At 35.3% G+C, this 25496-nt stretch overlaps 1 protein-coding gene across 5 annotated transcripts in view; it reads left to right on the forward strand.

Annotated features, from left to right (window-relative positions):
- Nucleotides 1–25496, forward strand: part of GRIK2 (glutamate ionotropic receptor kainate type subunit 2) — a 605654-nt gene that overhangs the window by 296287 nt on the left and 283871 nt on the right. The gene's annotated exons all lie outside the window — the stretch shown is intronic.

A 25496-nucleotide genomic window follows, 5' to 3' on the forward strand; every position in this document is an offset into this window, starting at 1 on the left:
ATTCACCATTTGTGAGATGTTTTCTTAAAAATTAAACTAATATTTATTTAAAATCTGATATGTCTCTGGCATTGTTCTTGGCATATGGGTGTAGTGGTAAACAAGACAAAGTTTGAATTTACCTTTATTTGGTAAATAGAAGAGATGAATGAAATAAAATAAATGAAGGTAGAGTCATTAGGGGTGGAAAGGGCTCTTTAGCTAGGGTATTGGGAGGAAATGATGTGCGGGGCAGACGTACATGATGAGATATAGGTAGCCATGGAAAAACTTACCAGAAGAGCATCCTAGGCGGAAGGAACAAGTGCAAACTCCTCGAGATGAAAACAATTAAGTTGTATTTGAGGGGGAAAAGTAACTCATTGGGATTATTTAGAGTAAGAATAGAAATGGTAGACGATTGGAGAAGTGGTCTTGAAGGACCCGTAGTTTGAATTCTGATGTCATTACAGTGGAAGGACTTTAATGAGGGGAGGGATACAACTTGACTCCAGTATTGAGATGATGCCTGTGGCTGTGGTGTGATGTTAGAACATAGAAAACAAGAGTAAAAGTGGGGAATGATGCTGATGAAAGATGTCAGTGTTTAGACTCAGGTTTTATCAGTGGTGCTGAGAAGAATAACGGAATTTGAGATATAATTTGGGGGTGATGTCCACAGGATTCATTAATGGGTAGATTTGGGGTATGGGGTACAGTCAAGGGAAACATAATGGTTACTGCTAGCTCCTCACTTTATCCATCTGGCTTTATGGTTCAGAGTGCCCAGAATTGTGGCTGCCAACATCTGCTTCTCTGTGTCTCAAGCCTCTTTCCAGAAGGCTGCTCTGCTCATGTACTGGGCAATCAACATGTCTTCCTCAAAACTCAAAGAAGTCCATTACCAGGGGAATGGATGTATAATTATGCCAGCTTCCTTACTCTTACAGTGAGATAATTCTGAAATGAGCATTTTATATAATTTCCCAAAATTTTCCTGTGAAATCAAGCTCAATTTGCACATTGTAATAGCTGGCTTAAAAACCATTTAATAGCTGCTTTTCCTTCCTATATCACTTCTCCCCTTCCTTCCTGGTGTTTCCTGGAATGCCCAGATAAGCTACTTGTACATAATACTTGTCTCAAACAGAGTCTGCTTCCATGGGAACCCACACTGAGATAGAGGACACAGAGGTTTTTAAAGTCTGAGAAAGTTGATGAAAATGGGTCATATATTGGAAATATAGAAGACTTAAGCTGCTTTTGGAGTAAAAAACATGTGTACCCTTGTTATGTATTATGTTTGAGTTGCTTATTAGACATTGAAGTGGAGATATTTTGTCTTGTTTTTCACTACTGTATTCTTTGTTAATTTTTAGAGAGGCAGAGGGAGGGTGGGAGGAGAAATATGGATTTGTTGTTCTACTTATTTATGCATCATCTGTTGTTTCTTGTATGTGCTCTGATGAGGGATCAAACCTGCAACCTTGACACATTGGGATGATGTTCTAACTGAGTTACCCATTGAGGGCCTCACTACTTATTCTTTGTGACTTAGCAGTGCAAGACACATAATAGGCATTCGATGTTTGTTGAATGAAGAAAGTAATTACTTGGAGAATGAATGATTTTGAGAAGTTGAAGTTGAAACTCAGGTGAAATGTTAGGATTAGAGTACAGAATTGTGAGTCAATGGGATATTGATAATGTTCAAAGCCAAGGGACTAGATGACATCATCTGGGAACACAATGTTTGCAGAGGTGATAAGAGTGTCAAGGACGGACCTGAAAAGTAAGAAGTAGAACCACAAAGATGATTGAGGAGAGGTGTGCAGTAAGGTAGAAGGAAAATGAAAAAGAATCTGATTTCATGGACACCTTGAGAAGAAAGTGTTTGGAGAATGACAGAGGGGTCGATTATGTCAACCATGCTAACACTGTTCAGGTATATTGAGGTTAGAAGGGAGCAGCCATTAGATAAAATGCATATGTATTCAAATTTACAAGTGGGTATTAGACTTAAGTGGTCACTGGTTATTAGATAATTTTCTTTTTTTAAAAGACTATCTCTTTTTAGAGAGAGGAGAAGGAGAAAGGGAGGGAGAGAAACATTAATGTGTGATTACCTCTCATGCACCCCTCTTGGGAACCTGGCCTGCAACCCAGACATGTGTCCTGACTGGGAATTGAACTGGTGACCCTTTGGTTCACAGGCTTGCGCTCAGTCCACTGAGCCACACCAGCCAGGAGAGAATTTTCTTTTAATGTCCATCTCTCTTTATAATAGAATAGGGCTACTTTAGAGAAAATAGAAAAATCTTCATGGACAGTGTATGTATTTCAAATGTTGACAAATATAAGGAAACAAAGTTTGGTAAAATGTATTATATTATATGTAAATTAAAGCTAGTGACAGTTAATGTAATAATTCACTGTTTTAATATGCTACCAATATAAGGCAGAAATTATTTATAATTGCTAACAAATGACAAAATTAAATATGGTAAAAAATATTTTGCATACCAATTAGTTTCTCCATCTATTTTGATGCTCTTTAAATGTTGAATATACAGTTCTTTAAATTGCATTGTTTTTGTTTTTTAATGAGCTATTTCAAATAAATTACTTAAGAAGTGCTATAATTTAAAAAAAACCATAAACAGTGTTAGGAAATATATAAGGAGATAATCGCATTTCTAATCTTCCAGCTAGTGTCATATTCAATATGTTGTGTTCATCAAAATGCACCCACGGGAACACAGCTGGACAGAATATCTGTCTCTGATCTTTAGTAGCTTTGTATTTCCCCCGTAAATGACTCAGTTAGAATCAGTGTCTGTGCTTCAGGCTTTGATTTTTGTTTTTAGTTCAAATATAACACCATGAGGACACTACCCAGAGAGAGATTTACCATGTTTTGTTTCATATTTCTTATAGTAAAAACTGAATTTTCTTGACTTTGTTCTACCAAGTATATTTTCTGCATATAACAGTTTAAAATATTTCAATATATTAGAGAATATTAACCAGACATCATGAAATTAAATTAGGTGTCCCCACTCTCTAAAAAATGTAATACTAGTCCAAGACATGTCTATTTAGATATTTATTATTCAAAAATTTTACCTTATCTTATTGTTGTATATTTTTGAACATGGACCTATCCTGTGCAGACCATTAATTCGTTTTTAATTTTATAATTAAAATTGTAGCAAATATCATTTCTGTTTTTTCCTCTATAAAGCAAATGTGAAGATGAGATTAGATGTGCAACATATTTATTAGCAGATATGCCTGTGAAGTGTAAAAAAGGAGGAAATTAAAATTATATATAGAGTCTTCAGGCTGTGATGCAGGTCTGAAATCTGTGAAAGAAGAAAGAGAATTAGGACTGAATAGAAAGAACCTGAGAATGAGATTCAGAAAGGCTTCGACATGCTGAAAGAGATTCCTTGAACCAAAACTTTCTTCTAAATGAAATGGCCTGGTTCTAGCAAGCTTGCCCAGTTTAGTCATTGGCTTGGAGTAGCCTGATGAACACAGTGATATATATGAAGGTGCAGAAACTGGAGACTGTTAATAAACTATATATATTTCCTGTAGTAGTTTTTCTTAGTGGAGGATTTAAGCAAGACATCTCTGTGGCCATCACATATACATATTTGGGGCCTTTTAGTAGAGTTTTTGTCAAGGGGATAAAGATTTACTTTCTTAGTTTCCCTAGATTATAATGTCCATTCCTAACTTACCATGTGCTGTAAGTATTATCAGGTAAGAGAGTGAGGATGGACTGTATAACTACATCAAGGCCTCGGATTAAAATCAACAGTTAAATAAAAAAAAGAAATCTCAAAACACTTGTCCTACTTACAGGACAGTATAGGATTAAATGTATTTGCCAATAAATATACCTGTTTTAATTTGGCACATAGTACTATTCACAAACTAATTCAAAATTGCAAGAGGTTTATTCTGTTTCAATGAGGAACACCCAGCAGTGTTCAAGGAAGTAGGGAGAGAAACTTGTAAGCAAGCATAGAAATCAGTATAATCAGATTACAATGTACACAGATATACTCATTGAGATCATTAAGAATAACCACATGACCCTGACTGATGTGGCTCAATTGGATGTTGTTCCACAAACTGGAAGATCAGGCTGGAGGTTTGATGTTGTTCCACAAACTGGAAGGTCGGGTCGGCAGTTCCTGGTTAGGGCACATACCTACCTAAGCTAAGGGTTTGGTCCCCAGTCAGACTTCATACAATGTTTCTCTCCCTCTCTTCCTCGCTCCCTTCTCCTCTCTCTCTCTCTCAAAAAAAACAAAACAAAACAAAAAAGAATAACCTATGACTTACACATGCATTATATGTTTTTAAAGAATTGATAATATAATCCTGAAACGAAATTCTATAGCAAAGAGCAAGTGTAACTAGGCTCTCTCACTTAATGAGTTCTGAAAGACACTCATTCTACTTTATCTGAAAGAACAACTCAGTCTTTGGTAACAAAGTCTTTGAATCACAGACACATAAATTCACAAAGATTGCAGGTTCTCTCAATATTTCTAGATGTTGGTTTACTATAATTATTTTAAAGTTAGCTATCATAATACCGTAATATATCTTAAGGCTCAATAATAGATTGAAGTGAGTATTGATTAAGCGACAGGCATTGTCCTGGGCACTGCTGATACACAAGAGAGGCAAATAAGGTGTTATTCCCCTCTTGCTGGTTAGTTGAAATTTTATGTATTCACCTCTTAGGCAAATAGAATATGTGTTTTCATATTGCTCTTCTGGGCACTGGGGACACTGCAGAAGTAACTAAAACAGACAAAATAAATTGATGAATAACTAAATAAACAAGTCCCAAAATACAATTAGCTAATAGGGGAGTTATTTTCCTTTGTAGAAAGAATCTTTTATTTTGCATTTAACACTACTAAATTCTTTAATAGAGTTTACTCTATTACCCTAGAATATAGGGTATATTCTATTACCCTTGAACATAGAACTCAACTTCAGAAATAGAATGTTTAAAAGACAATGTATATCTCAATAAAACATAAAATAATGTATTTGAAAAAAAGAATTCCATTGTTGAAAAGTAAACTGAAATCAGCATGATTCAACATTCCTTAGTTTATATTCATAATATCTTTAAAATATATCTTGTTTTTTGATAGTACATTATTATTTTAAGGAGTTAGAATAATATACAACTGGATATACAATACTTCTACTAACAGTTTGATGTATATTCTTCAATGATTTTTAGTCATAAACCTACCCACAAGTACATTTTTAATATGAATTTAATTTTACTATACATGGTGTTCAGTAACTTAGCTGTTTCATTTAATATTTATGAATTTATTGTCACTATTTTATTTCACTCACTTTATCTTTCTTAATTACTACATTAAGTCTAATATATAAATGTATGGTAATTCTATGATAATTTAGGTTTTTTCCAATGACTAATCAACAGTCCTGTAGAAAATACATCTTTATAGTATAAATGTCAATAAACATTTATTATTTCTTCAGTTTAAATTCTTAGCTATGGTACACTTGATCTAAGTTTCTGCACATTTTAAATTTTTATATTTTTTTCCAAAGGACTCTTCAAACCTCATAGCATAGTTTTCCAGCTTTTTTTTTTGTTATGGGTTTGAACTGTGTCTTTTAAAAAGGTATACTGGTGTGCTAACTTCTAGTATCTGTGAATGTGACCTTATTTGGAAATAGTTTTTGTGGATGTAATCAGGCTAAGATCAAGTCATTCAGGGTGGGCCCTGATCCTATAAGACTGATGTCCTTCTGAAAAGAAAATTTGAACAGGAAAAACTCCTACAGACAGAGGAGGACACCACGTGAAGACACAAACAGGGTGAACATGGGGACAGAGATAGTAGTAGTAATGCAGCTGCAAACTAAGGTGTACCAGGTATTTCTGGTCAACACCAGAAGCAAAGAGAAAATCTGGGCATGGAGCAGATTCTGCTCTAGATCCTGCAGACGCCTGGAGTTTGGACTTCTAGGCTTTCTGTTGTTTTAAACCACCTCTGTGGTAATTTGTCAAGGCGACTCCAAGAAATTCATATCACCTCTGACCATAATTGAAAGTGCTTCTTTACCCACACTCTCTCCAGATTGAACATTCTTACTATTTTATTCCTTTAGTCAATCAGAAAAATAAAATTAATGATACCTAATAACCTTTTACACTATATGGAGCTTATATATAAAAGGCAGATAAATTTTATGTCATTTATATATGCATATATTTATTTATACTTCTATATTTCTATTTACCAATTAGCTTACCTATCAATTCTTTGCTTTGTTTTATAAAATAATTTAAGCAGCTACTATCCAGTTAGTATAGAAAAAGTGTTATAAAATTGAAAGGGAAATTTCCGCTGTATAAATAGGTAGTTAAACTCAGGTGTCATTCCCTCAGCTAAAAAAGTAGGTCTTGCAAGATCTAGGTATTTGGCTGATGGCTCTAGTAGTGATTGGATTGCAGGGTTAAAACCTTATGTTTATGATTTCTGGCTCGCCTCTTATCTCTTAGCTTCAGGTTTTGGCACAAAGTTAAGATGGCAGAGAATAATCTACTGTTTCTCTGGGATAGAAGGCAGAGAATTCCTGCCATTAAGGTTCAATTTCGCTCTCGTAGGAGTTTGTTTATGTTGCTGAAATATGCAAAATTAGTTTTGTATGGGAAAGAGTTTCCTGAGAGTATCAATTCAGAAATGTTCTGGGTTTATCTTTAGCTACTGGGGATTATATCATGAGAAGCAAAACCTGCTAGAAAGCTTTTATCAATGCCACTTGTGGAAGATGGTTGGTCTTAGGTTAATTTGATCAGGATGACATTTACATGTTTTAAATATAAGAACAGTCCATAATGAGTCTTCATTGTAGAGGCTTTTCAAATGAAAAGAATTTAAAATGCCATCTTCCGGAATGATGGGATAGTTGCAAATTTTGACAGTAACAGTGAAACCGGGAACCGGGGATTTGCAGTCAGAGACCTGCATTCTGTACCTGCCTTTGCTGCCTACTTGCTGTGTGTCTCTGGAAAGGTGACTGAACCTCTGTTTTCGCATCGCTGAGAGGGATGTATGAAGTACACCACAAAAGGTGACTGTGCAGGTCAAATGAGACCACATTTATGCATTTGTTTTGGAAACACCTACTATTAAATACACGTATATCATTTTCAGATGTAACATTTTAGTGTGAATCAAGAGTGACTGGACTTTGTGATCCATAATTATTTCTTCTCTCTTATATAAATCTTTCAGCCACATTTAATCTGTAGATTAAAAACAAAAAAATCATTCTATAACTAAACATGCAGTTGATTGGAGCTGGCTCTAGGCAAAGAGTATTACCCTTCAGGGTGCTCAGAGCCCCTCCTGTGGCCCAGCCACTCCTCTGGTCCCTGGGGTTTCTTACTTCCCATGTGGGCCCACCTAAACCAGAGGTTCATGTGTTCCAAAGGAGCCAAGCTGATAACAAGTAATGATAGGCTATCTTTGCAGAAGTAATAATTAGAAAAACTAAAGTGTAAATCTGCCTTGATATGCCTCTTAATAAGGTCTCTCTCCTTATACTACGTTAAAATTGATAAACATTTTGACAGTTGAGTTGACACTTCAATACAATCTGTGTGACACTTCACTTTCAATCCTTAATGTTAAACCAGGAAGCAATGAGTTAGGTCTGTCATAGATGCAGACTTCCAAGTGGAGGCTCAGCCTGCTTATGAGAACGCGAGCTCGGGTTAGTTGTGACTAGGGAAAATGATTTACAAAAATGTTCCTGATTATATGTCATTTGCTACTTTAACAATTATTAAGACTTTGAATCATGTAACTTTTTTAGTGAAGATCATAGAGACTTCCTCTATCTACTTCCCTAACCTAGAAACCAGAATGAATTATTGGTAAAACCATTAATTTAAATATTTTAGGAGACTTACTGCTTCCTTACGCAGGTTAAACATATATTTATTATAAAGAAAATCTTTACATTTTTTCTTCCTCTCTGTTGTACAAGCAAGTTAGCAGTCTCTTTTATTTAGTTCAAAATATTTCAGGGCAATATTTCTTCCAGGAGACAATTTACTGTGGTGGACTATTGAAGAGTTTCCTATTCCTTTGCCTTCTTATCTATATTTGGTGAGTCCCTTGAGGTGGTTCAGGCCCCTTCTTGAATTTCACACTTTCTCGGACATTCCCTGACCATCTACTTCATTGCAGGCACTCTCTCTTAGTCACTGGGACTCACAGCTTTTATTTACATAAGCGTTTGCTGTTTAGTGGCTTTCCTTCCAACCTAAGATCCACAAAAGCAGCGATCTTGCGTTTCTTGGGTACCAGTACCTCTAAAACAAACTCACTCAGTGAATGAGTAAATGAATAAACTTCAGTTCTAGCACCTGAAATATAGAGATGCTATCTACTTTATAGGGTGTGTAAAATAATTATGTGAAACAAAAATGTAAACATGTATAAAGCTCCTAACAATAATGCCTAGTAAGTATTCAAAAAATACTGATTGTTGAGGGAAATGTGTGCTTACATTCTGTTTTCAAAACACCTATCTAGAAGAGGAAAGTTGAAACACCAGGATAAGTATAATTTTATTTTCTGTAGGACAAGAGAGGGAAATTGAGATAAAAAAGGAAAGGATGATTTAAACAAGTAAATTTAGATTTACGTCCAGTTTCTCAGTCTTAGAATAATGGTTGTGAAGAAGTATGTTGTTTATCTCAGGCTGTTTCTACTTTGATTTTGGCATGTCCTTGGGATCGTTGAGATCTTGAGGTTTCTGTTCAATGGATGGATCTTGCTGGCGTGCCGGTGTGTTCACCCTCTGACGGCCACCTACCCTTTAATGGGTATCTCATTTGTAGGATTATCTGGAACAGTAGAATCACTGAGCAATGATAGCAATGCACGAGGGAAACATACAACTTTTCCAATTTGGCTTTTATGATTACACCTATTTATTTCAGTTAGCATTTGATATTTTTTATACTGGCAGACTGATTGGCTGCTGAATTTTCAAAGATAAACTATGAATGTTTATGAGTAAAATTAGAAAGATTTAAAACATTCTTCAAGATAAATTCAGTGTGATGATTAAACCACTGACTATATAGTAAATACAATGCCAAATATATTTTTAAAAAATACCCCAAAAGAACATTTTTAAATCATCCTGAGCTTACATTTTGTCCATCTGTGTCCTAAATTTGGTTCCATAATTTGAGATACAAAAAATCATAATTTTAATATAAAATCTGGAGTGTAATATTCATGACCATATGCTTATACACATTCTCTCTAAATACACGGTTGTAATATTAACTATTAATAAACTACATAATGTGATAAGTTGTATTAAAGGAGGTGATTAAATTTAAATAGGTTTTTCTTTGCTTTTACTTTACTTCTTCAGGAAGTCAGTGACTTACATCCAAACCCTCTGAGGCAAAGCTTGCAGATAAAATTTCTTTAATGCTGTGATGAGAATTTGCATGTCAAAAGGTACTATTAAATTAAAATTTGAATGTCAAAGGGCACTACTGGCTTCCATATAGGATTAAAAGAGGAAGTATATCATGTTAGTTAAATCACAATCAGTAAAAAAATCCCACTTAAGGTGTGACTTCAAAGTATCATAACTAAAAACATATAGTGGCATTTCATGTATTCTGGGCACACGAATCAGCAACAATTGGCCAAAATATTACATGATGAAAGTTAGCAAGCAAGATGTTTTTCTAAAATATACTAGACTGTGGCATTATACTTGACATTTAGAAAAGCTTTTTATAGCAGTTGTTTCTATCAATATTTCTACAGCAATTTGATACTATGAATGTATTTATTTTGCTTTTCAAATTTCCTTCAACTGCTAAAATAAGAGCTATAAATTATCCCTTAGATAGGTCAAATTAATCAGCCCAAATAGCTGAGTAAATTTGCAGCAATCTGAAATTAGAATTTTCAATCATGATTAGAAACGTAATTGGAATTGAATGGAGTCAATCATAGAAAAAATTATAGTTAGCTCCTCAATGCATTCAAGTTCTTTTGTTTGGGCCATAGGTTTTATTTGACTGCTGTCATTTAGAACCTTTTTATCTTATGTGTGGTTCCCTGACCAGCAGCATCAGTATCAATGCAGAAATACAGACCCTCAGACCTGCTGAGTCATAGCCTGCCTTCTAACAAGACCCCCGGGGATTTGTGTGCACAATAAAGCTGGAGAAACACTGATTGAGAACATCACTATATACTTTTTAAAATTGTTTTTCTTATAAGTAATGGATGTGAGCTACTTACGAGGGTAGGTTGCAACAACAATATTAATTTTGTCATAAAATGTCAAATATCTATCAGGCTTTCTATATCTATATGAGAATGAGAAAGCCCAATTCCCAAAAGTGAACTATGCAATCTGTATTTTATTTTCTGCTAACTAGGTATTGATATTTTGTTCCTCATAAAGCTTTAAAACTAAATGCTTCATTCAGGTGACAAAATGTTATGGGCTAAACATTTTAAGGTGTCAGAGCTAAATTTTCACTCTTTTTTAAAAAATTTAATTTTTCGTTTTCTTTTATCCTCCCTTGAGGACATTTTTTCATTGCTTTTTTTTTTTGAAAGAGTGGTGGAGGGAGAGAGAGAGAGAAACATCAGTGTGAGAGAGAAACATTAATTGGTTGCATTCATAGCATTCATAGCATTCATAAACTCCCTGTCCAGGTATCCAACCTTCAACCTGGGTTTGTGCCCTGAGCGGGAATCAAACCTGTGACCTTTCGGTGTATGGGACAATGCTCCAACCAATTGAACCACACAGTTGAATTTTCATTGTTATCACTGTTGAGGGATAGTATTCTCATATGTATCCAATATCCTTAACTGACTAGAAAATTCTTGCTCAAATACCGTGTTCTTCAGTTCTTATTTATAGTTTCTAAATGGATTTTAGATATTGGGTTATAATCTGTTTACAAATTTACATAAAAAGTACAATAATTAAATTACTGATATGACTTGAATTCTTTTTCCTCAGATACCTTATATGCTTCCTCATAAAAAAACAGAATCCTTTAAAAGACTAGATCTATCTCTATAGTAATATTGGGTTGAGTACACAAGCAAAAACATACTCCTAAGATGTGTGGTAAAGATCAGGAAGAAGAAAAAAAAACATGTAACCTTTCATTTTATATTGGAAACTTGTCACAAAAAATACAGAAAAAGGGAAGCATGGATGCAGTCCTTTTTCTAAGTTCAGGAGGAAAAGCTGTCAAGAAAAAAATGGCTAAGACTAAAGGCCCATTGTCTTTTAGGTTGTGTGATTATTCAGTTTAAAAATAAAGTTACGCCAATATTCTACTTTAGAGTCATGTCGTCTGTCATCATTATTGCTTGTGTGCATGAAAAATAACCTCCTGATGTTTTTTTTAAAGTTTTATAACTCGTGAATTCTGTTTCCTTAAGGACATTAAATGGGCTGTTGCTTTCTTGACAACTCAGAATGCTAATTTCCTTCAGGTAGTTGGGTTAGTGGAAACCCAAGTCAATGAAATATTTTGTTTATAAATATGTCATGTTATAGTATAAGTTCTATTTAATAAAAATAAATAAATGTTACTCAAGAAGTATATTTATCAAAAGAAAGACAAAATGAGCTTTATCATCTTCTAGAATGAAGTATATTAAGCTAAATGGATATGTAGTGAAAGATGGTAAATCTTTTTTTCTCTTCTTCATTGAAACTGCTTGGTCTTTTCCATTCCAACTATTTCTCAATCTCAAGTCTGTAGAAGTTGCAACTATTAATTGCTAGCTTCTGTACTGGTGTTTAATCTATCTGTTTGGTAATCGGGGCACTTTAATTTTTTTTCTAATGTCTATGATTAGAAATAAGCAAGCTTATGGCTACATACGTGACACAGAAAGTTAAACTTTCTAATCCTTGTCTTTTTAAATCTCTATCTTGAAGCAAAGAGAACAACCTAGCTATCCTTTCTTTGTCCCCTTATTCCTCTATTCTCTAAAGTGAAAATGGAATAAGGGTGAAGTATATAGTATCCTAAGATAAAACCTGGCTTTATTTAAAGATTGCTTCCTTTCCTTTATGCCAATTTAAGTTAAAATTAGAAACTTCTTTTTATTTAAGTTGTCAGATGAAGTTTATTGCTTTCAAAACCTAATCAGCAAAGCAAGCAGGCAAGGTAAATATGACCAGCGACATTGACAGAAAGAAGAAACTGACAGGGACTGGAGGGAAGAAGGGAGCTGGGTAGCGGGGAGGGGAAGGGGAAGGGTCAGATCAAGGAACACGTGTGAAGGACACATGGAGGAAGCCAAGGTGGGGAAGGACTGGGGAAGTGGGAGGTTGGGGTGGGTGGGGCAGGGGAAAATGGTGGTGGGTAAATAGAGACAAATACATGTGAAAAATTTTTTAAAAATACATAAATTTAAAAAAATAAGTTTTATTCTTAGTGAAATAAATTTCCTCTTTCTTTCTTTATTGAAATGCAAGGAAACATCTAATGTGTTTTAAAATAGTGCATTCGTGTTATTTACAGCGGTCACACTGAAGGGAGGTGAGCTGACAGGGCGCTCCTCCTGAGCTGATAGAGCACTTTAGCATTGCGCCTTTACAGGAGATGTTTCTCTTTGTTGGAAAGTTGTGTTTTTTATATGAAGCAAATAAAAAAGATTATACTTCCAAAAAATGTCAATCATATATCCAAAAATAAAATTAAAATGAATTAACACATCAATTTGTACAATACATATTGAAATGATTTCCCACAAGACTCTCGTGGTCTTTTTTTCATGGGCTGTTAGTAACCAGAAATGCATACGTTTTTTGATTCCTTGACTCCCATGTTTTCAGTAAATTCATATATGTTATTCCATGTCTCTTCCTTAAATGAGAGTGTTCAATTAATATCTTTGAGTTATTAAAGAATTCACTTTAATATTTTAATCTAAAGAAATTCTTTAAAAATATCCTTCTGACATTGACTTTTAAAATGTTACCTCTTGAATTATTTATTGGATTTTTCTTCTGGTAGGCTCACATCAGAGTTGATCACATACAACTACTCATTTGTTTTTTGATATGACAATTGTTAATTTTAAGTTGTATCATATAGTGCCTAATTTCACTTTTATCACTTAATTCACTTTGCTTTTGTCACATGTCCTTTGTTTTGTTGCTATTTTTGTTCCTTTTTATCTTCAGTGTGGTTCACCTATCTACTTAAAATTCTTCAAAATGATGGTTGTCATTTTGAATTCCAAATCAGAGGAATTGATTTTTTTAAAGAGTATTACTATATAAAGCAAACAGATTATTCTGCTATTAAATACACCTAAGTAATTTGAACTATTTCCTAAGTTTAAATAAGAATTATAATATAAACAAATACATTGATATAAAAATCCTGAAAGAAGTCTTGAATTCTGACTCTTCCAGCTCACGGTGCTCGCGGCCCAGGCCTCGCCAGGTCTGCTTTCTCACCTTTCTACTTCTCCCACCCTCTATCTGAGCAACTATAAATAAATAAACTTACGGCTTCATGAATACAGTTTGAAAATGATTTGCCCAGATAATTTCTAATGTTCTTTTAGACAGTATTTTTTCTTACCTGAATGGTGTTTAATTAATAATTAATTAAAGATAAAGGGGAGAAAAGGAACACAGGAAATAGGTAGTTTTAGGGGCAGGGGCAAAAAATACAATCAGGCTCAATTAATTAGACATTTCACTGCAACAGAGGCAGGAATTACTGAAGAGGAAAGGTAAACTATAATGAACCGGCAATAGCAGAGAAGGTTCTAGAAGTTCTGATGTTTTGATTAAAGATGCCATCGTGATAAAATGACATATGGAACTAAAATAATAATCATAAGTACCTATTCATTGATTCTTTATTATTTTACAGTTATATTAGGTATTTTGATCTTTTATAAATATCCACCCACGCTGGGTAGATACAGAGAAGTTTCTGTGAATAAAAGGAGTTAGAAATGTTTTCGTATTGACTCCATGGACACCCTATAGAGAAAAAATGCTTTTGTACTGGCCCTTAAACATACTAAACTTAATCCTCACAGTCTATGAAATATTTAAAGTAGGCACCATTTTATAGCTAAAAAATAGAGATTCCAAAAAGTTAAATTAATTGCTTAATATGAGGACATTGGGCCCCTTCTCTGGAGCCCTTTCCTCTCCATACTTTACTGCCTCCTTAATCTCCACAAGAATCATTTTTCCCTTTCTATCAGCCTTCAAAAGCTTGTTGATTGCTCTCTAATTATAAATACTTGGAGAAAAGTGTGTAAATTGATATGCAAATGATCTTTTCCCCCTAGCAAATTAGCACTTTACTTCCATCTAATTAAGTAGCTTTGTGGAGGAAATGGATTTTTGAAAGAAGAATGGAAAGTGTTTGGATTTTCATAGGGGTGTTTCTGCTTTAGCAAGCTTTGTGAATGAGGTATAGAAACAAGTCTTGAGTGGGAGCAAACAATGAAAGAAGAGAAAAAGTCGGGCGGGGGGAGGGTGGTGGTGGATGAGACAAGAAAATTTAAGTGTAATGCCTGAGAAACCTTCATGAGAAAGTGGACTGCTTTTTTTCTTTTCTTTTATTTCTTTCAATAGTAATAGTTTTTGAGTAAAATAAAAAAAAAATGAGAATGTTCTGTCTTCTCTCATACTTCTGGATGTTAACACTGACTTATCAGTTATTGGAAATGAATACATTTAAGCTTAAGTTAAAAGTTCAGAATATACAGGGTGCTCATTTAATTAGGAAAAAATTGATCCCTTGGGTATATTACAAAGTCTTTTTAAAAGAAAAAAGTCACTTGTTGCAATGAGAATTGTTAAAAGATAAAGTGGGGCATATTAAATTTTTTAGTTTATGTGAGCAAAAACTGATTCCAAGTGGGTAGTACCCAAACTAGCAGACAGAAGGGAGCTCTGAGGAGCTGTAGAAAATGAAAGACCCCTGGAGGCAGAAGGGAGCAGGACAAGGAAGTTATACGAGCTAAAAACCAAGTTGGTCATTGCAAGGCTACTTTCCTTTAGAGGAGGGCTGTCCAGCCCCGGGGCCTGCGGGCAGCATGCGGTCCAAAATGGCTATAAATGCGGCCCAACCCAAAATCATAAATTTACTTAAAACTTTATGGGATTTTTTTGTGATTAAGTGTCGCAGTGTACTTAATGTGTGGGCCAAGACAACTCTTCTTCTTTCAGTGTGGCCCAGAGATGCCAGAAGTTTTGATTCCCCTGCTTTCGAGGATGACAGCAGTCTATCAGACAGATTACCTAACTAGTACTGATCAGGTGATGCCTGTTGGACTGGATTAACATTCCATTACTGGAAGAACAGAAACTGTAATTGAGTCTCACTTTGGTGAGGTAAAGCTTAGCTTAAGTAACAACACTTAGGGCCTGTTGTCTTGTTTTTTATTAGAATTAATGAAATAAACTTGTTCCTTTATATATGTTCAATGGTATTAGGAGCAAGGGTGTGTGTGTGTGTGTGTGTGTGTACTTCTATGGTATTATTCAGACACTTGCCTTTATGTTGTAATCTTCAATATTTGATACTGAAGAGTAATTCAGTGCATATGTGTTAAATGTGCAAGTACATGAATAAATAGTACCAATTTAAATTCATCATTGAAACTAAGGTTATGATGGCAGAGGAGTAAGTGGAAGCTACACTAAGCTCCTCCCAGGACCAATCTGGAGTTACAATTACACTGTAGAGAAATCATCCTGAATAACCAACTGATCACTATCTGGAAAGAAACCTTATAACCACGGGCTGACAGAAGAGACCATTTCACCACAATAAGACTGGTAGGGAGTGCAGAGGAAGCATGAGTGAGCTGGCTGGGAAGCCATGGGTGGTAACTGAAGTTCTGGAGGAATAATTCAGCAATCAGAGAGGTCCCCCTGAGAAGTGTGGGGACTAAACCCCAAGCTGGGCTCCCCAGACTATAGCACCAGAGCCAGAAAGGAACCCAGATAATATCCAGCTGTGAAATGCAGCAGAGATTCTGTCTGCCAAGGAAAGATGGCTGGAGACTGAGAGCCTCTTAAAGGGCCAATGCACAAAATTTATTTGCAGCCACTTAACCTGGGCTCCTGCAGAGGGATGCAGAGTGGACTAGAGATACTTGAAGAGAGTCTTGGGTTGGTGACTCTGGGGAGAGAACTGAAGGAATAGTCACCAGGATTCCTGTGTTGGGTCATTCCCCATACTGCAGAAGCCATCTTTCCCATGCAGAGCACTTCTCATCAATTGGCATCAGCATGAGGGGAAGCAATAGCCCTGCCTCAGGAATTACACTCACTCTGCCTCACTCTGTGGAGCTTAAACTGAACTGCTGATTACAGCTTGAGGCTATATCACTAATTTGTTTAACTACTAAGGCAGATCCCTGGGAGCTCAACTGAACCTCCCCAGGTCCTGGTGCTGATAAAAGCCATTTTGGCACACAGCCTGTTTCTTTCTGCACACAAACAGGCCCAGCAGAGGGAAGCCACACTCTGTGGTCGCTGATAGGTCCAGATAGGTTGACTAAGACCAGTCACAAGCAGTGTCTGACAAACTCTTACATTAGAGTCTTTACAGGTCTCTCTAATACATAAAAACAAATACAAAGAAGCAACCAAAATAAGAAGATAAAAAACAGACCACAAATGAAAAGACAAGATAATTCTCCAAACAAAGAACTAGATGAAATGGAGGCAAGCAATTTATCAGATAAAGAGTTTGGAATAATAGTAATGTTGTAAGAATAATCAACAGCATGAAAAAAGACATAGAAAACATTAAAAAGGACCAGTCAGAAATAAAGTGCAATATTTGAAATAAATAATGCATTGGAAGGAATAAACAGTAGGTTAGATGAAGCAGATGACTGAATCAGTGACTTGGAAGACAAGGTAGAAAAAGATAAGACAGATCAGCAAAAAGAAAAAAAATTAAAAAATGAGGAATGCTTAAGATATAGCTTTGGACAACATGAAGCATAACAACCTCTGCATCATGGGACTACAAGAAAGAAAGAGAAGAGGGTGAGCAAGCAATGGAGGACCTATTTGAAGAAATAATGACTGAAAACTTCTGAAATCAGGTGAAGTAAAAAGTCACAAAAGTTCAGGAAGCTCAGAGATTCCCAACTAGTGGGACACAAAGAGGCCTACATTGAGACACATCATAATTAAAACAACAAGGCTTAATGACAAGGAGACAATCCTAAAGGCCTCAAGGGAAAAGCATGCATTACATACAAGGGAGCACCAATTAGACAGTAATCTGATTTCTCAACAGAAACATTTCAAGCTGGAAGAGAATGAGATGAAATATTCAAGGTGATGAAAAGCAAGGACCTACAACCAAGGCTATTTTATCCAACTAGGCTATAGTTTAAAATTGAAAGAGAAATAAGGAGCTTTCCAGACAGGAAAAAGCTAAAGGAGTTTAACACCAAACCAGTACTGCAACAAATGATAAAGGGATTACTTTAAGAAGAAGATGATGAAAAAGAGGAAAAAAAAAAAAACAGAGGAAAATAGTCAAACATAAAATGGTGCTAAATTCCTATCTACCATAATCACCTTAAATGTAAAAAGCTTAAAAGCTCCAACCAAATGACATAGGGTAGTTTAATGGATAAGAAAACAAGACCCATATATATGTTGTCTCCAAGAGACCCACCTCAGATAAAAAGATATACACAGACTAAAAGGAAAGAGATGGAAAAAGATATTTCATGCAAATGGAAAGAAAAAAGAAAGATTGGGTAACTGTACTGACACCCAACAAAATAGACCTTAAAATCAAGACTGTAGTAGGAGAAAGAAGAAGGACACTACATAATGATAAAGGGAACAAACCAACAAGAAGATGTAACCCTAGTAAATGCTTGCACACCCAACACAGGAGCACCTAATATGTGAAGCAGATTTTGATAGACATAAAAGGAGAGATGGACAAAAATACAGTCATAGTCAGGGATTTTAGCTCCCCATTGACTTCAGTGGAAAGATCTTCCAGACATAAATAAAGAAAAGGATAGCAGCCTTGAAAGACACATAAGATCAAATGAGTTTAATTGATATTTTCAGAACATTTCAGCAGAATATACATACTTTTCAAGTGAAGATGAAATGTTTACTAGGATAGACCGCAGGTTAGGACACAAACCAAGTCTCAATAAATTTAAGGAGATTGAAATCATATGAATCATTTCTCTGACCAAATACTATGAAACTAGAAACAAATCACAACAAGAACACTGAAAAACATGCAAAGAAATGGAAGCTAAATAACATGTTATTTAACAATGAAGGGGTCAACAATGAGATCAAAGGAGAAATCAAAAGGTACCTTGAAAACAATGGAAATGAGAAAACATCAACCCCAATTTATGGGACACTGGGAAAGCAATCCTAAAAGGGAAATTTATAGCATTACAGGCCTTTCTCAAAAAACAAGGAAAAACTCAAATGAACAATCTAACTTTACACTTAAAAGAACTTGCAAAGAAAAAAGAAACCAACAAAGCCCCAAATGAGTAGAAGGAAGGGAATAATACAGATTCGAGGAGAAATAAGTGAAATAAGGTATAAAGAAACCCCAAAATCAATGAATCCAAGAGCAGATTCTTTGAATAGATAAGCAAGATTGATAAACCTTTAACTAGACACATCAAGAAAAGGAGAGAAAGGGCCCAAATAAATAAAATCAGAAAGGAAAGGGGAGAAATAACAACTGACACCAAAGAAATGCAAAGGAGTGTAAGAAAATATTATGAACAACTATATGCCAACAAACTGGGCAACCTGGATGAAAGAGATAAATTTCTAGAAACATAGTATCTTCCAAAACTTAATCAGGAAGAATCAGAGACTCTGAATAGACAGAGTGAAATTGAAGCAGTAATAAAAAAACTCTCAACAAATGAAAGCCCTGGACTGAATGGCTTCACCGGCGAATTTTACCAAACATTCTAAGAAGAGCTAACACCTCTCCTTCTCAAACTATTTCAAAAATTCAAGAGAAGAGAAGAGAAGGTTCCCAAACTCATTTTATGAGACCAGCATTATCCTAATTCCAAAATCAGATAAAGATACTACAAGAAAGATAACTTTAGGCCAATATCACCAATGAACATAGATGCTAGAATCCTCAACAAAATATTAGCAAACCAAATACAGACATGCATCAAAGAGATCATACACCATGGTCAACTAGGATTTTTTCTGGGATGCAGGAATGGTACAATAATCACAAATCAATAAATGTGATTCATCACATAAACAAAATGAAGTTTAAAACCCATAAGATTATATCAATAGATGCAGAAAAACTTTTGATAAAATTCAACATCCATTTATGGTAAAAGCTTTCAGCAAAACTGGAATACAGGGAACATACTTAAACATAATAAAGGCCATATATGACAAACTCACTGCCAGCATCATACTCAATGGGCAAAAACCTACACGTTCCTCTTAAGATTGGGAACAAGACAGGGATGTCTGCTTACACCTATCTTATTCAATGTAATACTGGAAATCCCAGCCACAGCAATCAAGCAAGAAGAAGAAAAAAAGGCATCCAAATTGGAAAGGAAGAAGTACAGCTGTCATTATTTGCAGATGACATGATTCTGTTCACAGAGAATGCCAAAGATTCCAACGAGAAGCCCCTAGAACTGATAAATAAATTCAGCAAAGTAGCAGGATACAAAATTAATATACAGAAATCAGTTGCATTTTTACATGCTAATAATAAACTAATGGAAATGGAAATTAGTAAAACAATAACATTCACAACTGTTTCAGAAAGAATAAAATACTTAGGAATAAACCTGACCAAGAATGTAAAAGCCTTATACTCAAAATTATAAGACACTGAAGAAAGAAATTGAAGAACAGACAAATAAGTGAAAGGACATACTGTGTTCATAGATAGGAAAAATTAACATCATTAAATTGTCTATAGATTCAGTGAAATTCCTATCAAGATCCCAATGATGTATTTCACAGAACTAGAACAAATATTTCAAAAATTCATAGGGAACCACAAAAGGCCCTGCATAGCAACAGTTGGACAAAGTTGGAGGAATCACACTACCTAATATCAAACTATATTATCAGGCTATAATAATCAAAAAAACATAGTACTGGCATAAAAGCAGACATATAGATCAATGGAACAGAATAGAAAGCTCAGAAAAAATTGACACCTTTATAGTCAATTAATATTTGACAGAAGAAGCAAGCACATACAATGGTCTAAAAAGGTAGTTTATTCAATAAACGACGTTGAAAATGCAAAAGGATGAAACTAGATGAACTTCTTGTACCACACAAGAGAATAAATTCAAAATGGATCAAAGACTGAAATGTTAGACCTGAAACTGTAAAAAATCACAGAAGAAACATAAGTAGCAAGAGCTTGGATATTGCTTGTAGTAATATTTTATGGGATATACCTCCCCAGGCAAAGGAAATCATCAACAAAATAAAAAGACAGCCACAAAATGGGAGAATATATTTGCTGATACATCTGATGAGGGATTAATAACAACAATTTATAAAGAACTTCCAAAACTCAACACCAAATTTAAAAAAAAAAAACCAAATAAATAATGGACAGGACTTCCAGTCAAGATGGAGGTGTAAGTAAACATGGCTAATCTTTTTGCACAACCACAGCAAAATTTAGAAGTAGGCTGCAAAACAAATATCTCTCAGAATCATAAGAAAATTGAGCTGTATGGTAGTCTGACAACAAAGAAATTAAAGAAACAACATTCATCCAGATGGGTAGGAGAGGTGGAGATGCATGGAGAGGCATGGTGGCATGGAGATACAGAATAGTGGGTAAAAATCAGCAGGGATACCTTGGGAATGAGGGATCCGAGCCCCACACCAGACCACTCAGCCCAGGGTTCTAGTGCCAGGAAGACAAGTCCCCATAACTTTCAGCTACAAAACCCACTGGTGGTTGGGATGTAGAAGACACTGCTGAATTTTCAGGAGTCACCTATTAAAGAGCCCACAATGGACTTAGGACTTATGCAGATTCACTCTCTCTAGGCTTTAGCACTGGGGTAGCAGCTGGAAGGGCACCGGTGTCATCAAGGGAGAAATTGAAGTGTCTTGCATCAGGGCAAGTACTGGGGGACAGCTTCCTCTGGGAGAGAACTCCAGAGGAGAGGCAGTAGCATTGTCCCCTTTGTGAGGTCTTCCCCACACAGAGCCACAGAACGCAACATTATATTGGAGACTCCATCAACCTGGTTCACATGGGTTGCCCCACCCTGGTGATTACCTAAAGCTCTGCCCCATCCATCTTACCAGTTGCTTTTCTACGTAAGCCATGCTACTAAAACAGGGATACAAAGCAACTCTACTTAATACATAGAAACAAACACAAGGAGGCTGCCAAAATGAGGAGACAAAAAAATATGGCTCAAATAAAAGAACAGAACAAAACTCCAGAAAAAGAACTAAACAAAATGGAAGTTAGAATTCTATTAGATACAGATTTCAAAATTCTAGTTATTAGGATGTGCAAGGGACTCAATGAGTACTTCAACAGCATAAAAAAGACCCAGGCAGAAATGAAGTTTGCACTAAGTGAAGTAAAGAAAAGTTTACAGGGAACCAGCAGTGGAGTGGATGAAGCCTAGAATCAAATTAATGACTTGGAAAAGAAGGAAGGATTAAAAAAAAAAAAACATTCAGTCAGAACAGCAAGAAGAAAAAAGAATCCAAATAAACAAAGATAGGCTAAGGAGCCTCTGTAACAACTACAAATTTACCAACATTCCCATCATAGTGGTGCTGCAAAGAGAAGAGAAAGAGCAAGAAATTGAAAACTTATTTGAAAAAATAATGAAAGAAAACTTCCCTAATTTGGTGAAAGAAACAGGCATACAAGCCCAGAAAGCATAGAGAGTCCCAAACAAGATGGACACAAAGAGGACCACGTCAAGGCACATCATAATTAAAATGCCAAAGTTTAAAGATAAAGAGAGAATCTTAAAACCAGAAAGAGACAAGCAGAGAGTTGCCTACAAAGGAGTTCCCATGGGACTGTCAGCTGATTTCTCCAAAGACACTTTGCATATTAGAAGGGATTGGCAAGAATTCAAAGTGATGTAAAGCAAGGACCTACAACCTGGATTACTCTATCTAGCAAAGCTATCAAATAGAATAGAAAGACAGATAAAGTGATTGCCAGACAAGGTAAAGCTAAATCAGTTTATCATCACCAAGCCATTATTATATGAAATGTTAACAGGACCTATTTAAGAAAAAAATGATAAAAAATATGAACACTAAAATGGCAATAAATTCACAACCATAAACAACTGAATCTAAAAAATAAATTAAGCAAAAAAGTAGAATGGAAAGAGAATCATAGATCTGGAGATGATTTTGAGGGTTATCAGTTGGGAGGGGGAAGCAGAGGAAAGGGGAAAAAGGTGCAGGGATTAAGAAGTACAAATTGGTATTATTCTGTTGAGGGATATCTTAACAATAGTATAGGAAATGGGGTAGCCTAAGAACTTGAATGTATGACCCATCGACATGAGCTAAGTAAGGGTATTGCCAGAGGGATTGGGACATATCAGATGGAGGGGCACAAAAAGGGAATAATTGTGACAATAGTAATAGCATATCAATAAAGTATATTTAAAACAAACAAAAAAATGGGTAAAGGACCTGAATAGCCACTTCTCCAAAGAGGACATGAAGATGGCCAATAGACATGTGAAAAGATGCTCGATGTCACTAATCCTCAGGGAAATGCAAATTAAAGCAACAATGAGATATCATCTCACACATATCAGAATGGCTGTCATCAATAAATGAACACACAACAAGTGCTGGTGAGCGTATGGAGAAAGGAGAACCCTTTTGCCTTTTTGGTGGGAATACAGATTGGTGTAGCCAATGTGGAAAATAGAATGGAGATCCTCAAAACATTGAAAATGGATATGCCTTTCAACCCAGTTATTCCTCTTCTGGGAATATATCCAAAGGAACCCAAAACACTAATTCAAAAGATCATAAAGCACCCCATGTTCACTGCAGTATTATTTACAATAGTCAAGTAATGAAAGCAGCTCTAGTGTCCATCAGTAGATGAGTGGATAAAACAGCTCTGGGACATTTACATAATGGAATACTACTTGCCATAAAAAAGAAGAAAAATGTACCCTTTGTGACAGTATGGATGGCCCTGGAAACGTTACACTAAGTGAAATAAGCCAGTCAGAAAAGGACAAATGCTACATGATTTCACTCGTATGTGGAATCTAATGAACAAACTGAACTCACAAAGAAAATGAGGACAGACTCCTAGATGGAGGGCAGGGTGACCGCTGGTGGTGTGGAGAGGCCAGGAGGTGGAGGCATTGAACAAAAAGCAAAAAGGACTCGTGGACGTGGACAACAGTGATGGCCGGGAGGAAGGGGAGTGTAAGGGGACTAAATGGGAATGGCAAAAATACAATACAGATTAAATTAACAAAATAAGGCACCTGATATTCACAGAAATATAAATCTATAGTATCCAAAATTGATTAATGTATTTAGCAAAATGTTATATGTATTTGGGAAAGCCTTTAGTCTTTGTTAAACTACGCTACCCAGGTTTGTAAATAGCTGTTTCCTGTAAATTACATAATGTCATGTTAAGTTATATTAGCATTCTTCCAAATAATGGAAAAGTGTTTATTAATAAAATATTTTTTTACCCTCATATCCATGTTGCTCTATCACATGCTGTTATGTTGTTTATACCCTCAAATTATTTGGAATTACAAAGCTTATTTTTATATTTTATTCATTAATATAAAATAAAAATAACTACAAACTGATACTAATTGAGTACCTCAGCAAGGCTCCTCTGTGCTATTGGCAAAGTCACTTATCTTATTCTTGGTGCCCTTTAAGAAAATGAAGAGAAAATATATTTGCTATTTTCTAGGGGATTTTAATATATTGGGAGAGGGACAATATTTACCCTCGAACACAACTAAGTGTCAGATGCATGATTATGATAGAAATTAGAGCCATTTTATTATAAACTTTAAAGTGGATAATAGTGACTAATATCATATATCAAACAAAAGGTCAGACATTCAGTTCTTAATATAGATGTAAAAATGTCTTCCTGCTATTACTGAATATTGATAGTCTAAAAACATTTTAAAATATACAAGTACTGCAAATTATCTCAAAGCTACAAGTTTTTTATGAAAAAGGTTATGAATTTCATGTCCCCAACCATGGCCATTCCTCCCTTATCTGGGCCATGACTCTCCTTGTGTTTTGTGAAAAGTCCTTGAGAGATCACGCTGCCAATATGTACAGTATTCTACTCTTGTGTAATAGAAAGAAGTCTTTGAAATTACCCTATTTACCACCTTTGCTTTTAGATGAAAATACTGAGGCTCGGGGAGGTCATTTGAGTGCGTCTTATTGCAGTGCTTCTTTTCAGTGGCAATTCGATACCAAATTCAATATGTAATCCTCATCCAGGAAGGGGCTTTCAACCATGACATGCTGCCTTCATGCTCCAAATAAAATAATCACTTTATAATATAATTTGTCCAATAACATGATTATATCTTTAAATTAATGAAAATTTCTATAATTATTAAGTGTGTAAAAGAAACATAATCTATAAAAGGTATACTTTCCTCAGTGTTTTTATTCCCCCTCCCGTAAATCCACAATTTTCTTACTGTATTTTCCAAGAACAAAATATATGAAATATTTTTCTTTGAATATATTCCTAAAAAGGCATCTAAATGTATGTTCTGAAATGGCAACATACTGCAAGGGCTTTCTTTTTGTGACTACATAATTGTCCTGAGCATTTTAAATTTGTTGCATGACAGATTTCCTGAATGAAATAGCAGCTGTTACAAGTAGCAAACACATTCTCTCCAGACCCATTGGTTGCTGTTTTCCTTTCATATCCTCTCACCATTAACTATACAGCAGCTAGAGCAGAGTAGTTGTTAATAAAATGTACTTTCACTGCTAGCCTAACATACACATAACCTTAGGGTAATATTTGATTTCATATCATTTACTTATATCTGTCTATGTCTTACCCAAAGGACTAACACCCAATAAGAGAAAGAAAAAGGAGAGACATTAACTAAGTAACTGTGAACCATCAAATAGTCTGAGATTAAATAATGATCCTTCAATAGACTGGAATAGAATAACATTAAGCCTTCAGAGTTCAGTGGGCAGTTAGAGGCGCTAATGGCAGTGCTGTGCTGGAAAAGCACGTATTGTAGTTGAAAGTTTTGCGTGGAGGTGATGGCACATTACGATATGAATAGCTGTACGAAATGCATGGAGGTTTTCTGCCAACACAGGAGGTGATTAGGCCC

The sequence above is a fragment of the Pteronotus mesoamericanus genome, unplaced genomic scaffold (genome assembly GCF_021234165.1).
Source record: "Pteronotus mesoamericanus isolate MK-2021 breed Mesoamerican mustached bat unplaced genomic scaffold, CSHL_Meso_final contig_20, whole genome shotgun sequence".
NCBI classification, from domain to species: Eukaryota; Metazoa; Chordata; class Mammalia; order Chiroptera; family Mormoopidae; genus Pteronotus; species Pteronotus mesoamericanus.